This window comes from Lissotriton vulgaris, chromosome 7 (assembly GCF_964263255.1).
Source record: "Lissotriton vulgaris chromosome 7, aLisVul1.2, whole genome shotgun sequence".
Classification (NCBI taxonomy): domain Eukaryota; kingdom Metazoa; phylum Chordata; class Amphibia; order Caudata; family Salamandridae; genus Lissotriton; species Lissotriton vulgaris.
Window position 1 is genome coordinate 1,184,522,306 of NC_141695.1, and position 16,357 is coordinate 1,184,538,662.

The window sequence follows — 16,357 nt, forward strand, 5'->3', positions numbered from 1 at the left end:
CAGCACAGTGGCCTGTTTTTAGAGAGTTATTGCAGTTTCCATTGAAATCTGGAGCAGTGCATTTTATATGCTGGGACAGCAGTGTGGAGCCTGCACATGTGTTGCATGCTCTCACTGGATAGGTAGAACCCATTTTGCTTAGTTGCATCAGCTGTGCATGGGCCTGCTTCCTTAGATTAATGCACTCTTCAGCTGTGTTGGGGAGAGCACTGGACATTTTTAGGACAAGTCTAGACAGCACATGCGTTGTATGGAAGAAATGGTGTATTCAGTATGTGGACTTCGTTTCCGTCACTTGGTGCTGATTAGTAAGGAGAGCGTGACTTGCAAAAGCTTGCTTCTCAATGGTGTTTCTGTCTTCTATGTTCCACATATTGTGTCCTTCTCTTCCCCTGGAGTACTGACCAATTACACGCTTCCTTTCACAAAAGGGTTTTCCACTTTGTGTTCGCGCACTCTTTTAGTTTTGTGACAGAGTGCACCATTTTCCTGGTTCAGTGTGGCACCCCTGTCATTAATGCCATTGCTTACTCCCACATGCCATTGTCCCCCCCACATCCAACGCTTTGTGTTGCTCGTTTATTTATTTCTATATATCTGTATTGTATTCGGTTTTTTCTCCTCCACACTGTGCACGGGGTCTTCTTGCACGGGGCGACGCCCCCTTCATGGATGCCACCACTACCCCCCCCGCACCATTGTCCCCTCCCCCACCATCCATACCCTTTGTGTTAATTGTTTTGCTTGTGGCGTTTGTGTTTTCAGTCTCACTCCAGCGTGGCACCTACACCCATCTCCTCAACCCACCCCTACCACTCCTCCCAGGTCGCTACTTGTCCGTTACCAATTTGCTCCCAAGTATAAATGGGAGGTAAGAGTAAAAAGTCTGATAATAAATCAGAAAAAAATCACTCTTTTACCAGTGTTTTTCCTCGTATTCCACTCCAAAAATGCACAATGTGTGCTCAGAGTTAACCGCCCTTAATCCCCAGTGCGGTCATGACTTAAATATGAGGAAAAACTGCTAAGCCCAACCACACTTTATCCTCATGTATACCCCATAAACACCGGATTATCACCACCTATAAATAAAACTGATAGGGTTTTAGGTAATGTTCTTATTTAAAGTGTACTGCTCCATCTCCTCAGCTGGGGAACTCTTGCTGAAAGTTAAGATGAGCAAAAACTCACCAAAGAGGAATTATCCTTCTCATACTTTTCCCAGAACGATTTCTTCACGGTGTGAGGAGATCAATGAAGTGGAATTTTCATACATCAGCACTGGCTGAGAAGAAGCTTCAGGAGATGATGAAGTCACTGTTGGATTCATACGACAGACAGAAAAGGTTTTCTCAATCTCGTTTTCCATCTCCGGATATGGGTGAAGACTGCCAGTTTTCAGTCTTCTCATTTTATTCATGCTCCTCGTGGACTTCACCTGATTATGATGAGAGAGAAATAAGATTCCTGCTAATCTTTCTGCTCCCAGAACTGAATTATGTGATCTCCCTTTCCTTGAATATACTGTTACCCACTCAGAAAGAACAGTCTCGAACCAAGGGAGAATGAATTCAGAAGTTGCGGAGACCTATTTTTCCTAAGGGACCTATAATTCTGGCCATTTGGAGCTGTTTAAAAAGGGAACATCCAGACAGGATCACTGTTCCAAGATTTGTAGGTAGTTTATACCCTTTGGATAAGAGGAGCGCTACAGACTCCTCAATTCTTTATTGTTGATACAGCTGCGGCAGTGGACAAAAAGCAGAGTGCTCATTGAAGAAGACGTGCTGGGTTGAACCTGTCAATGAGATTTCAATCTGCAGTTCCCCCCTCTTGGTTTATGATTTTAAAACGCTGTCTTCAAGCACCCAGGAGAGGGAAAATCACTCACCCGAGTAGGGGATATTTGAGTTCAAGCCAAATTTATCAGACATGGTTTTTGATAACCTAATGGCATCAGCCACGGCTGCTGGTAGAGTAGTAGCTGCTTGTCGCCATCTGCATAAATTCGGGTTAAAAAAAAGATGCAGCTCAAAAGAACTGTTTTTTTTTATGAATGCTTTCAGAGGCAATAAATTGTTTGGTATGGAGCCAGAAGAATTTTGGCACAAGTTTATCCAAAACTGAAAAAAAATTAATTCTTTCCATCACAATCACAAATATTTTGGAGAAACTAAAAAGGACTTTGAAAAGAAAAGACATGGAAAGCAGGACTTTTCATTGAACACATCTCATTTACTATCTATATGCGCTCAGATAATTAATTCCTAAACCCGTCCTATGGGAACAAGAGAAGCCAGAGAAAGTGGCCCTATCTATGCCACAATGGAAGAAGATTTGAACCCTGTGGGGGTGTTCTCCTTTATGTCTGTGATCAATGGATCTCTTTAGTATCCAAGAAGTGGGTGATGGGAGTATTTTCTCAAAGGTACAGAATGGACTTTCACTCAATCCTCCCAAATTCTTATTTTGCTCACATCCCTTGGGCCAAGGAACCAGATTGAAAGGAATTCTTAGACTACTGTGTTCCTTCTCTTTTCAAAGAGAGGGCCTTCCTACCAGCCCTTGTTCAAGAGAGACGTATGGGATGATGCTCTACAATTATTTTGGATCAGAAAAGCTCAGAAACATGCAGAATGATCATAGACCTGAAGTTTCTCAACAGGTTATTCCTACTATACTATTTATGATAAACTCACTTCAGCAGGTAATTCGTCTAAAGATTGACCTATAAGATGCTTAACTGCATGTCCCAAATACAGAGTCCCATCAGAGGTTTCTCGGATTTGCAGTGGAGGATCAACAGCAACAATTTCGGTTAAAGCCATTTGGAATGAAGTCTATCCCAAGAGTGATTACAAAGATTCTAGCCCTCGTAGTGTCCCTCCTTCATAGTCGGCGCATCAGGGTATATCCTTATTTGGACAATCTTTGTTTCATTCCCCTTCTTATGCTCAGTCGTTGAAGGACACAGAGAAAATTATTCAAGTCTTCTAAAAATGTGGCTTCCTGATAAGTTAGGAAAATTTCCATCTGTCTCCCATATAGAGCCTGGACCATAACGGGGATTGGTTCAGAAGCAATCTGAGGAAATACTTTTTTGCTACTACCCTAAAGGGAGAAATTGAGAAATCACTGAGCCTGTGGTTATTGAAAAGATGAGCACCAGTGAGTGGAGACGCCGATGGATTTCATATATTGGATAACTACTTGCAGCACGATAATGAACTACCAGCAATATTGCCCAGACATATTTAGGCTGGGTGGGAATTATAAAGAGCCAGAAGGCATTGAGTGGATTTTCATAAGCCCTGAGGAAGTCGCAGGTGTCTTGTCCCAAACGAGGAAACACGTGTTTGCTGGAGTCTCACAAGAAAAAGACATTAAAAAATAAACACATATGATGCTAATGTTTATGTAATATATTTTGGAATTACTGAACTGTTTAAATCTATGTATTGGTGTGCTGGGATACTAAACAAAGTTAGTGGATCAGCTGATCTAATTGTGGAGGTGTTGGATGATTGCCCCCAACCTAAGCACCCAACAGTTAATACTAATCTAGACACCCAATAATAACCAAATTTGGTGAGCGCCAGTCAGGCCCAGGGTATAATCATCCCAAATCATTTAGCTGTTAAAGTCTAGTATAAATGGTGGGAGTGCCACTATGTGCCCAGTAGAGAAGAAAGAGTCCATATACCCAGAGGCTTGGTGCCTGACTTTAAGGAGAGGGGTGATATAGACAGGTAGTCTCAGGCATATGAAGTAGTTCTAGAGGTTCAGAGGATCTCTGAGGGGGATTGGAGAGCGGGCCTTTGGAGTAATGCTCCTGGTGATGGGAGGGATTACCTACTGGCACTAGAGATATAGAGAAGAGGATGAGGTTGAGGTACCTCACCATATAGGAGGCACTTGTCAGTAAATATGAATTCACCTCAGAGGAGTGCAGGTTGAAATTTAGGGGTAGTCAGAAACTGTGTCAAAGTTCTGGGAGAATTTTGTGGGATACTTTTGAAATGTTTTTTTAAAGTACGGCTGTTTTTTAAGGAGGTATTACTAACAGTTTTATACTTTTTTTTCAAAGAGAACTAGGAAGAAGAAACTGGCTTTAGACTGTGAAAACCATGAACAGTGGGGGTTCTGCTGCAACACCCATTGCTTTTGACACTGCCCCCTATATACAAGGGTGGCATAAATATGGGGCACCGCCAAAAATAAGACCAGGAAAAACCTGGTCTTACATGGCAAAAAGAGGAGAAATTATTAATTTCTCATTGTTTTTGCTGTTTCTATGTGTGCTGCTTCTGCAGCACACATAGAAATAGCAAATTGCCATTAGTGATTGTTTATGTGCAGGAAGGTTTCCCTTTTCGCACAAAAACAATCATTAAATAATGATGAGTTGCAGCACACATAGAAGTTACAAATTGCTGAGATGAGGCTTGGTGTCAAAGCCAGCTGAGATGTTCAGCAGTATCAGGGGTCAACTTTAGCTATGGCCAGGAGTGAATTGTTTATGATTGATGATGTAACTGGCTCTATGCTTCCGCATGGTCTAAAACCAGATTGGTAATCATCCACACTGGGGATGCACAGGCAATAGGATAGACGAAGGAGTGAGTTTAAGAAGTGGGGAGACAAGAAGTGATGTCACTGCCTTTATAAATAGTACTGGAAAATTCAGTGTTTGGATGTAAGCATACCCATGTGTGTATTTATAGTGTCTGCCTGCACATGAGATGTATGAATATCTATCTGCCGCATCATGTGGTTGTATGTGTTTTTGCCTTTGTGTATATTTGCTCATATGTATTTGTATATGTGTTCATCTGGATGCATTTTGCATGCATTTGTTGACGCAGGCATTACAGTAGGCCAGGCAGTAAAGCCTGTGTCTTTGGGCTACAAGGGCTACTTTTGATCACATTGAGCTCCGTCTCATTTAAGATGTTTTTCAGGGCAAAGCCAATAGGTGTAGCTGGTTTTTAATGTGCTTGTTCGTTGTTATAATGGCTGTATTTTTTAGTTTTCGAGCATGTATGGATGGACTAAGAACCAACACATACATTAGAACCCAGCCAGACCTATTGACTTTGGACTGAACAACATCTTAAATGAGACAGGGGCTCAATGTGATTCCAAGCAGCCCTTGTTCAAAGGTCGCAGCCATTTATCGGGTACCCAGTTCATTCAATGCCTTGATATATAATTTTGGGATATCCTAATTGAGTTCTCTGTCACTGACGTTTGGCACTTCCAACCAAAGTTAAAGGCATGTTAGGAGCACTGATATTTTGTTTTATCACTGAAAAGGATATTGCTATTGCCAACACAGGACAAGTGGCAGTCCTGTGACACTGCTCTGAATAAAAGGGCTATTTTATCTCAAAGCACAGATTTTTGTATGCTAACAGCAAATGACCTGAGGATCAAAAGTTTTCACCTGAAGCAGAATTTCCTATGAAAACACACAAAGTAAGGCATATTTCTGTTTATTCATTTCAGCCAGGCTCCAGGGTGCCAGCCTCCCTCTCCGCTGGGCAAACATGGGTTTCCCAGAGTCAAATATTTGCTGTGTACGTGAGCTGATCTCACTGGAGCTTGTTCAAAGCCAGCCAAACAGCTGAAGCGAGGGATTGAATAGAGTTGGCGACTGTGGACTGTGACACATTTCCCAGGCATCTGCAGTCTGCTCTCATATATTTTACATCAGGTGATCTGAGCTTGACGGAGCCTGCAAAAGGCATAGACTTGTAGCAGTGAGGTAGCAAAATGAAAAATAAATGTGCGGGCGTGTGTGTATGTGTATGATACAGAGTTAGTGACAGCGACTTTGTAGTCGTGGTTAGAATTTACTTTCTTTTTTTTTCTAAATATTTTTATTGATTTTACATTATACAGCACAGCATGTGTCAATTACAATTAAAAATGAGGAATAATCAAACCAAATTTGCAGAGCAACATTACATCATAGGACATTTTTACGAGAATGAGCTTTATACCAAACAGTTTATTTTGTATAAGGAAGTAAGCAAATGCTGGAAACAAAGAAGAAAAAACAGAATTACCTACAGAAAACCAATGGATAAGTCAGTTTGAATAAGGACATTTGTTGACAAAGTTGTTACCCAACTACAAAATGTCTGTCAGCCATTTAAATACATAGACTTATACGCCAATATGCGACAGTGCTTCCTTCCTAGTGTAGATAGGGGGCCATATTCGTCTACCAAGTAATTTCGCTCTCTTGCCCTTCCTTTCATATATTCCCCTCTTGAGATTAAATACTGAGAGGAGCCGAGCAATCCATAGCTGAAATGTAGGGGCAGCTTGATCAAGCCATCCTGCAGCTACACAAGTCCGTAATTCTGCCATAGCCAAGAAGAGGAACTGGAAGGGCACAGTTTGCCCCTGGCTACTATCAACCCCTAGAAGCATTAAAGCTGGTGTTAACTTAACTTTTATACCCAGGGTAGATTCAAGAAAACCCGTAATAGAAGACTTTAGTAAATTAGGGCGAGAGCAAGTGGTAAACATATGGATAAGATCCGCATTAGCAGAGTTACAGCGTGGGCAACTAGTGCCCTCCTGCCCTCCCCATTGTGCAATTTTTGCTGTAGTGAAATATAGCGAAAAAACTGTTTTGTAATGCTGAGCCTGAAGCCCAGCAGACCATAAAACTGTCCGTCCCAGTTCTAGAGATTGAGTAAAGTCATCCAAATCCGTACTCAACCTATCTTCCCATTTTTTTCCATGGTTTTTTCATTCGTCCAGTTTAGTAGCCATTAATTCGGCGTAAATTCCTTCAATAGAGCAACTATCCCCATTTCTTATTACATCCATAGCTTTCACCTTATTGAATCCGCTAGCCCCGCCAAATTTTTTACTCAGAAAGCTCCTAATTTGAAGATATTTAAAAAAATATCGAGTATCGATACCAAATTTGTCCTCGATATCCTTAATTTGGAAGAAGCCATCTGGGCCCAATATATCCCCGGCTTTCCAAAAGCCCCGCTCTCCCCACTCTGCCCTGATGTAATCCGAGACAATTTCTGGCATGGTAGGGTTGCCATATAGTTGGGTATAAAAATTCAACCTCTGCCTGTCTTCTTCTTAAAGGCAGCCTTGATTTTAAAGGTTGCCTGCATAGTCTTAAATTTAGTTCACTTGTAATAGCTGTGCTCGCTAAATTTCAAGAAGCAGTTTAGTGCATCCTCACCCACCAGTAACCTATATGTATCAGGAGACTTAGCTTCACTAGCAGGATCCTCCGGTCTGCCACCCAGCAACCCGCACATATATTGGAAAGCCGTCGCCCAATAATAAAGTTTAAAATCTGGGACTGCCCAACCCCCTCTATCTAGAGGCAAAGTCATAATATGTAAAGCCCGCCTTGTTTTACCACGCGCCCATATGAATCAATTAACCATATTGTCCAGCACGGTAAGCCACTTCTTCCCAAATTCTAGAGGAATTGCCGAAAACAAATACAATATTTTTGGTAAAAATACCATTTTGATCACATTGCGGCGGCCTACCAATGATAAATGCAGGTTATGGGATTGATCAAAATCGGTTTTAGCTTTCTGAACTACCGGGTCAATATTTACATCGACTGGACTATTCAGGTCATGGGTTATGGTAATCCCGCGATATACCGCTGAGTCTACCATACGCGGATCTGTGCGGCATACCTTATCATTGACTACAATCTGGCTCTTCTGATTATTCAGGGCATATCCAGAGATTGCCCCAAAAGCTAAAGCTAACTCCTCAACTGCTGTTATTGCTGTAAAAGGATTAGGGGTGACCAGGGCAACTTCGTCCGCATATGCGAGGACCTTTGTCGCTATCCCTTGATAAATAGCAGGCTCAATTTCCCGACAGGACTCAAATTGCTTAATTAGGGGTCTATGTAAATGGCAAATAAAAGGGGTGAGCAGGGGCACCACTGCCTAGTGCCCCGTTTAATCCAAAAGAGTGCAGTATATTTCCCATTAATTCTGAGACGAGCAGTAGGTGCTTTATACAGACATCTGATGCATTTAATAAACCCCTCCCCGAGGCCAAACCATCTCATAGCCTCCCATAGGTAGTCCCAGGAGACCCTATCAAAAGTTTTTTCTGCCTCCAGCAGCAGCATAGCCATAGGGTCTCCTGAGACTTCTGCAGCATCGAATAAGGTTATTGCCCGATGAGTATGCTGAGTGGTCCCTCGCCCCGGAAAAAACCCATGTTGGTACGGGTGAATCGCCTTCCCTATAATGGTGTTTAATTTAGTTGCCAAGGCCTTGGAGAAGATCTTTACATCAGAATTTATAAGAGTAATTGGCCGGTATGACCCTGGTTCCCAAGGTGGTTTACCCTTTTTAAAAATTATTATGATGTCTGCTCCTAATCAGGAATCGGGGACCGGGCCTACGGATTGTGCTAGACATAATAATTCCGCCAGATCAGGTCCGACTTCTTTCAAGAAGATTTTATAAAATTCCAAAGGGATCTGGTTGGGTCCAGCTGCCTTTCCAGAGGGAAGGTTCTTCAGGGCACAATAAATCTCATCTTGTGTCAGGGTTGCCTCCAATTTACTGCTATCCTCTGAGACAATACTGCACAGTGGTATACTGAAACCGACGAAGTGCGGCATTAGCAATTTTGGAGCTACACCATGCTCCGCCAGCGTATTGTAAATATGCGCGAGGTTTGAGATGAGGGTTGGTGTCAAAGCCTGCTGAGATGTTCAGCAGTATCAGGTGCAGGGGTCAACTCTACCTACCTATGGCCAGGAGTGAATTGTTTATGATTGATGATGTAACTTGCTCTATGCTTCATCATGATCTTAAACCAGATTGGTAATCATCCACACTCGGGATGCACAGGCAATAGGATAGTCCAAGGAGTGAGTTTAAGTAGTGGGGAGACAAGAAGTGATGTCACTGCCTATATAAATAGTACTGGAAAATCCAGTGTTTGGATGTAAGCATACCCATGTGTGTATTTATAGTGTCTGCCTGCACATTTGATGTATGAATATCTATCTGCAGCATAATGTGGATATATGTGTTTTTGCCTGTGTGTGTATTTGCTTATGTGTATTTGTCTATGTGTTCATCTGGATGCATTTTGAAAGCATTTGTTGACAGTAAAGCCTGTGACTTTGGGCTACAAGGGCTACTTTTGATCACATTGAGACCCGTCTCATTTAAGAGGTTGTTCAGGGCAAAGCCAATAGGTCTAGCTGGTTTCCAATGTACGTGTTCGTTGTTATAATGGCTGTGTTTTTTAGTTTTTGTGCATGTTTGGATGTTCAAAGAACCAACAGATACGTTAAAAACCAGCCAGACCTATTGACTTTGCACTGAACAACATCTTAAATGAGACAGGGGCTCAATGTGATTCCAAGCAGCCCTTGTTGTTCAAAGGTCGCAGCCATTTATCGGGTACCCAGTTCATTCAATGCCTTGATATATAATTTTGTGATATCCTAATTGAGTTCTCTGAGACTGACTTTTGGCACCTCCAACCAAAGTTAAAGGCATGTTAGGAGCACTGATATTTTGTTTTATCACTGAAAAGGATATTGATATTGCCAACACAGGACAAGTGGCAGTCCTGTGACACTGCTCTGAATAAAAGGGGTATTTTATCTCACAACACAGATTTTTGTATGCTAACAGCAAATGACCTGAGGATCAAAAGTTTTCACCTGAAGCAGAATTTCCCATGCAAACACACAAAGTAGGGCATATTTCTGTTTATTCATTTCAGCCAGGCTGCAGGGTGCCAGCCTCCCTCTCCGCTGGGCAAACATGGGTTTCCCAGAGTCAAATATTTGCTGTGTATGTGAGCTGATCTCACTGGAGCTTGTTCAAAGCCAGCCAAACAGCTGAAGCGAGGGATTGAATAGAGTTGGCGACTGTGGACTGTGACACATTTCCCAGGCATCTGCAGTCTGCTCTCATATATTTTACATCAGGTGATCTGAGCTTGACGGAGCCTGCAAAAGGCATAGACTTGTACCAGTGAGGTAGCAAAATGAAAAATAAATGTGCGGGCGTGTGTGTGTATGTGTATGATACAGAGTTAGTGACAGCGTCTTTGTTGTCGTGGTTAGAATTTACTTTCTATTGAAAATATTTTTTTTCATATAACTTTGGCACTGTTGGATAAAACTGATTGAAATTGGGCAACTATCTGCGGTTCACCATGCCACGTTTATGGAGATCGGTCGAAAGGGAAAAGTTAAAAGAGGGAGAGCAAAGTTTGTGGTTCCCATTCTAGCTCCTGTAGGAAATGTTGCTCTCCGCTACAGAAAAAAACACTAAGGACAATTACACTGAATTTGGTAGGAAACTACAGCTTTCCTCGGAGTAGAATTTTTCTGTAGTTTAGTGTAAATTTCAAGTATTTTCTGAGCTAATACCTGTTTTAAAATGTGTTGGGCATGCTGCAGAGGGTAATTATGGAGAATATATTCATTGATTTGAGACCCTCTGCGATCAAAACCCAGTAAGGGTTCGAGGGTTCAAATTTGGGGAGAGGATGTGGCCTAACGACTTGAGCGGTCGACCTCAAAGCTGGGGAACCAGGTTCCAGTCTCGGCAGCAGTACTCAAAATCCTGTGATTCTGGGCAAATCACTTAAGCTCCCCGTTCCTAACAGAATGAATGTAATGTAATGTAATGTAATGTATGTATAGGCATTTATATAGCGCACTACTTACCCGGAGGGTCCCAAGGCGCTTCGACCGCTGCGAAACCCTTCCTGGCTTCCCTGAGAGATGGTCCCTTAATGGGTATCTCCAGGGTGAGACCAGGCATCCCCGGCGGTCTGGTGGGGCCGTTAGTGAAGATGAGGCAAGCTAATGCCCAGAATTGCCGAGTGTGATCGCTGATCAGAGTGGGCACCGAGGCGAGAGAATTCTCGAGTCCGCTGACCCTGGTCCAGAAACCTGCCGCGCCGGGAATCGAACCCTGGTCCCGGGCCGTCCTCTGCTCTCGGGTCTGCCGCCTCTAACTGGTGCGCATGTAATGCGCTCTGATGCCTTCGGGTCGAGTTCGCGGGTAAACAGTCAAAATATCGAGTTTTTAATTTCGACCTACACTAATATCGAGTTGCTAATATCGATGGGACAGAATATCGATGTCCAGAATATCGATGGCCAGAATATCGACCCTAAGGTAAGTAATATCGAAATTACTAATATCGATAGCATATATATCGATGTAAGTAATTTCGATTTACTAATATGTGTTAGAAATATAAGTTAAGTATTTAAATTAATTGTTATAATATGTGTTTAATATGTTTTTATAATTTAAAAATATATAAGAGTAAATAATATGTTTTACTACCACAGCGGGTTGTGGGTTTATAGGGGAATAGGGTGGGAAGTAATTTATTTGTAATGAAATAATTAATTTTTCAATGATTAATTTATTTTGCAATTAAATATTAATTGGCAATTATTTATTTAAATTGATTAATTGATTAATTAATTGATAATTTATGTATATTTTTAACTAAATTATGTTTTACTACCACAGCGGGTTGTGGGTTTATAGGGGAATAGGGTGGGAAGTAATTTATTTGTAATATTAATTAATTTTGGGTAAAGGGGTATTTTTAGGGTTCAGGGTCAGTTTTCAGTTTTTGGGTAAAGGGGTATTTTTAGGGTTCAGGGTCAGTTTTCAGTTTTTGGGTAAAGGGGAATTTTTGGGTTTCAGGGTCAGTTTTCAGTTTTTGGGTAAAGGGGAATTTTTAGGGTTCAGGGTCAGTTTTCAGTTTTTGGGTAAAGGGGTATTTTTAGGGTTCAGGGTCAGTTTTCAGTTTTTGGGTAAAGGGGTATTTTTAGGGTTCAGGGTCAGTTTTCAGTTTTTGGGTAAAGGGGTATTTTTAGGGTTCAGGGTCAGTTTTCAGTTTTTGGGTAAAGGGGTATTTTTAGGGTTCAGGGTCAGTTTTCAGTTTTTGGGTAAAGGGGTATTTTTAGGGTTCAGGGTCAGTTTTCAGTTTTTGGGTAAAGGGGTATTTTTAGGGTTCAGGGTCAGTTTTCAGTTTATGGGTAAAGGGGTATTTTTAGGGTTCAGGGTCAGTTTTAGGTTTTTGGGTAAAGGGGTATTTTTAGTGTCCAGGGTCAGTTTTCCCTACTGTTGCACCCACTGGAGTGGGAATAGTAATTATTGTTAAGTAATTATATATTATATATGATTCATTATTTTTTTTTTATTAAATATGTATTATTATTTTTTTTAACAATTATTACATTTATTTAAATATGTTTAAGTAATTATTATGTATTATTTACAGTTTTTTTATGTTATTTTAAATTTAAAAAAAATCGATATATTTAACAACGATATTTTTTACATCGATATTAAATTTTCGATATTTTGGTACTTACCATGTTGTACATAGGGCGTCAATATTTTTGCTATCGATATAATTACGCCGATATTTGTGTAGGTCGAAATTCTGTCTGTCGAAATTCTGTCATAGATCCGAGTTCGCGCTGTATAAAACTCAAAAACCAAAAAAATTCTGTATGACTTTACTCTAGAGGAAAAAAGGAGCATGTTTCCCTTCATCCATTCTCAGATCTGCAGATCATGTGAAGAGTTGTGGATCCAGGTATTCTGGCAGCAACTGAAAATGTATATTGACTCAGGCATTACAGTAGGCAATGCAATAAAGGTTGTGTCCTTTAAATAAAATGTGGGTGGGCTACTAGGGTGCCCCAGGGGAATCCCCTGACCCCAGGGAGGATGGGAGGTGTTCACAGAGAATACAAAAGAAAGCTTCTGCTGTACCCAAAAATAAAACAAAATGTTTACATTACACAGGATTTGGTTGATCAATACACTCTTTTGAAAAAGAAAATTGGGGGATGAAGCTGGAAAACAAAAGAAAACTATAGTACAACCATCAAACCAGGCATAGCAAAGACCTTTCACAAAGAGCACTCTTGAGCAGCTGGCCAGGTGCGGGATCTGGCTGCAAGGCATAGGTCCAGCGTAGCTGCTTCAGAGGAAAAGGTGACATTGGTATTTAGGAAGAAGCTGAAAACCCATCTGTTCTCTAGGGTCTGATCAGCGACTTAGAGACCTTTTCACATTACTTCACTCCCACCTAGGTTGTGCTCTCCTAAGCACCGTGATATCCATCTGGGTGAATGTTGCGCTATATAAATAAATAATCATCGCAGGGCGTGTCCACAGGTTAGGTGATGCTCCTAGAGCTCACTGTACAAAACTGAAGGCTTTGCACAGCTGGTTTCGTGTCACAGCGACTGATAAAAGGTGAGGCCAAATTTGAGGCCTTGCACTTATAAAAGAAAAGAAGGTACCTACACAGACCATGTAGTGTAAACATATATGCATATATATATATATATATATCTTGAACAACAACTCCAGCAACTTCCACCACAGCGCGGCGGCGAAGACAGAGAAACGGACTACTTCTGTAGGCAAGATGTTTATTTAACCTTTTCCATCCAATACAGCAAAGGCAGATGACGCGTTTCGGGCTCAAGAGCCCTTGTTCACATAAATACTGACTGGATTATTGCCATTTTTAAATGATGCTTAACATCCCGCCCTGATCACATGATTCATTCAGTAGCAATCAAGCTAAAAAACAGACTTGCGATGTTTTTGCTTGCACTTATAAGTTACATTCGTAATTATCATCTTGATTATAAAGTTGACAACCGTACGTTATAAATATTATGTATAGTGTAGACAACAAGTGTTAAAAAAATGTTAAAAACAAATTTTAAACAATTCTACCTACAAGCAAATATTACCGCATAATGCATTAACTTGTATTTAGTAAAGACCCATCAATTCATTTAAATGTGAATTGTTAGAATACCATTGAGTCAAAATTGTCATCAACATCTATTGCAAAAAAAGTGCAGCTAAACTTATATCCGGATTAATCCGTTGGCCACAATCAAGTCGGTTGTATTTTCTGCTTGGTTACCAAATACATGATTTTCAAGTGTAAACAGGATGTGCAAAGTCATGCATAGCAGCAATAGAAGTGTGTGCAAATGGTGCAAATAAGATCTCAAAATATAGAGAATTTTTAAAATGCCAAAGTATGTGCCAATATGAACATGTGCTATGATCAATGATAACAACATAAAGTTCATTGTGTATAAATGTTTCAAAAATTAATTAAAAGCCATTTAATCATACTTGACCAGAGTGCCAAAAAAGTGTTTTTTTGTTTTCCAAATGTTAAAATTAGATCAAAATAGCATGATTTTTATGCATTTACTGACGAGAAATTGTACTGAAGTTTGCAACAAATGCATCAAATATATGACTTTTACCCTATAGAGTGTAACTATGGTAGAATTAATACAATGATGGAAATCTAATAAGATTAGATCAACAACCAGTTTTCCGGTTTTCAATTCATTCAAAAGAAAGGGGGGGTATACTGGACTTTATCATAATAGGACTATCAGAGGAAAGTATACATGTCCTCAGAATTATTTAATCCGTTCAGGCATTTGCTATCAAATTCCAGGATGAATTTAGTTTCCAGTCTTCTCAACAACAATTCTCGGTTGCCTCCTCTGCATTGTTTAGGCACCGAGGCAACCACATAGTACTGTAAACAGTTTATATTGTTGTCGTGCACCTGTTTAAAGTGACGAGCCACTGGATAAGCGGGGTCACTATGTAAAATTGCACGCAGGTGCTGCAGAATCCTCACGTGCACCTGTAGCTTTGTGCTCCCGATGTATTTTAAGCCACAGGAGCACGTGAGGACATACACTGCAAATTCCGTTTTGCAGTTAAAACTTCCAACTATTTTGTTTGCCATAGAGCCAAAAGGTGTATAATACTCTTTCTTATTTACACCAAATCTGCATGCTCTACAAGAAGAACATTTGTGGAAACCAGGAGTGGGTTTCAACCAGATGGAATTAGTTCTAATTTCTGGACTAGATTGGTCCAGAATAGAGCCCATGTTTTTTGCTCTGCTGAATGTCATAGTGGGAGTCGATGGTAAACTCATCCTCAGAACTGGATCTGTCAGTACAATAGCCCAGTTTTTATTTACTATAGACCTGATCTTGCGCTCATTTTCACTGTAAGTGGTTATTAACCTAGGGCATTGGTCAACTGGGGAAAGTGCACCAATGGAAGGAGGCTCAGGCGACGCTGCGTTGTCTTCCAACGCTGTAGGCAGTAGACTTTCCCTGGGTCTTATGGCAGCTTTTGCCATGGCCAATTTCAGCATCTTGTCAGTGTAGACACGAACCCTGAGTCTCTGCAACAATTCTGTCACACATACTTCAAAGTCAATGTCTACACTGCAGATTCTCTTCAGGCGTAAAAGCTCCCCATAGAGGATGCTCGCAATCAGATGCTTAGGATGCGATCTAGAAGCGTGGAGCGTTATATTCCCAGCTGTTGGCTTCCTAAATAAAGTAGTTTCTACTTTGTTATTCTTTATATATAGTTTGACATCCAAGAATTCTATACTGCATTCATCTAAAAGTGATGTGAAATGGAGATTGAGATTGTTTATATTGATCTTGTTGATAAAATCTAAAGCTTCATCTCTATTCCCATTCCACACCATAAAGATGTCGTCAAAATATCTAAGGAAGCATTTGATGTTGGTATCAAATAATTTTTTTATGCTCTTTCTTCAAAACCTGTTCCTCCCACCAGCCCACGTGCAAGCCCTCGTAGCTGGGGGAGAAACAGGCTCCCATCGCCACGCCTCTAAGTTGCCTGAACAGATCTTTGCCGAAAAGAAAGAAATTGTTGTTCAAACACCAATCTATAAAACTGATGATAGCCTTATTGTGCTGGTAAAACTCACTAGATCTCTGGCCTAAAAAGAATTTGACTGCATTTAGACCTGTGTTGTGATCAATGCTGGTATATAACGATTCTATGTCTAGTGCTATGAGTAACATGCCTTTGGACAATGGAAGATTCCATGTTTTGGACAAGAAATTCCCAGTATCTTTGATGTAACTAGGCAATAGTTTAACCAGATCTTGAAGGAAAAAATCAATGTATTGGCCAACTTGTTCTGCCACGCTATGCATGGCTGAAATAAAGGGTCTGCCTGGAATGGGAGAACCAGCTTGATGTATTTTTGGTATTAAATACAAGACAGGTAAAACAGGATTGTCGTTATTCATGAATTTAAATTCATCATGTGAAATAAGTCCTTCCCAGCGCCATTGCAAAAGCTGTTTTTTCAAAATGTCTGTTGCTTTGTTATAATTTTTGTGGTTGGTTATTTCATAACAAGCAGAGTCATTGAGTTGTCGTTTTGCCTCTCTGATGTAATCTTCTCTAGGCCAGATGACAAGATTGCC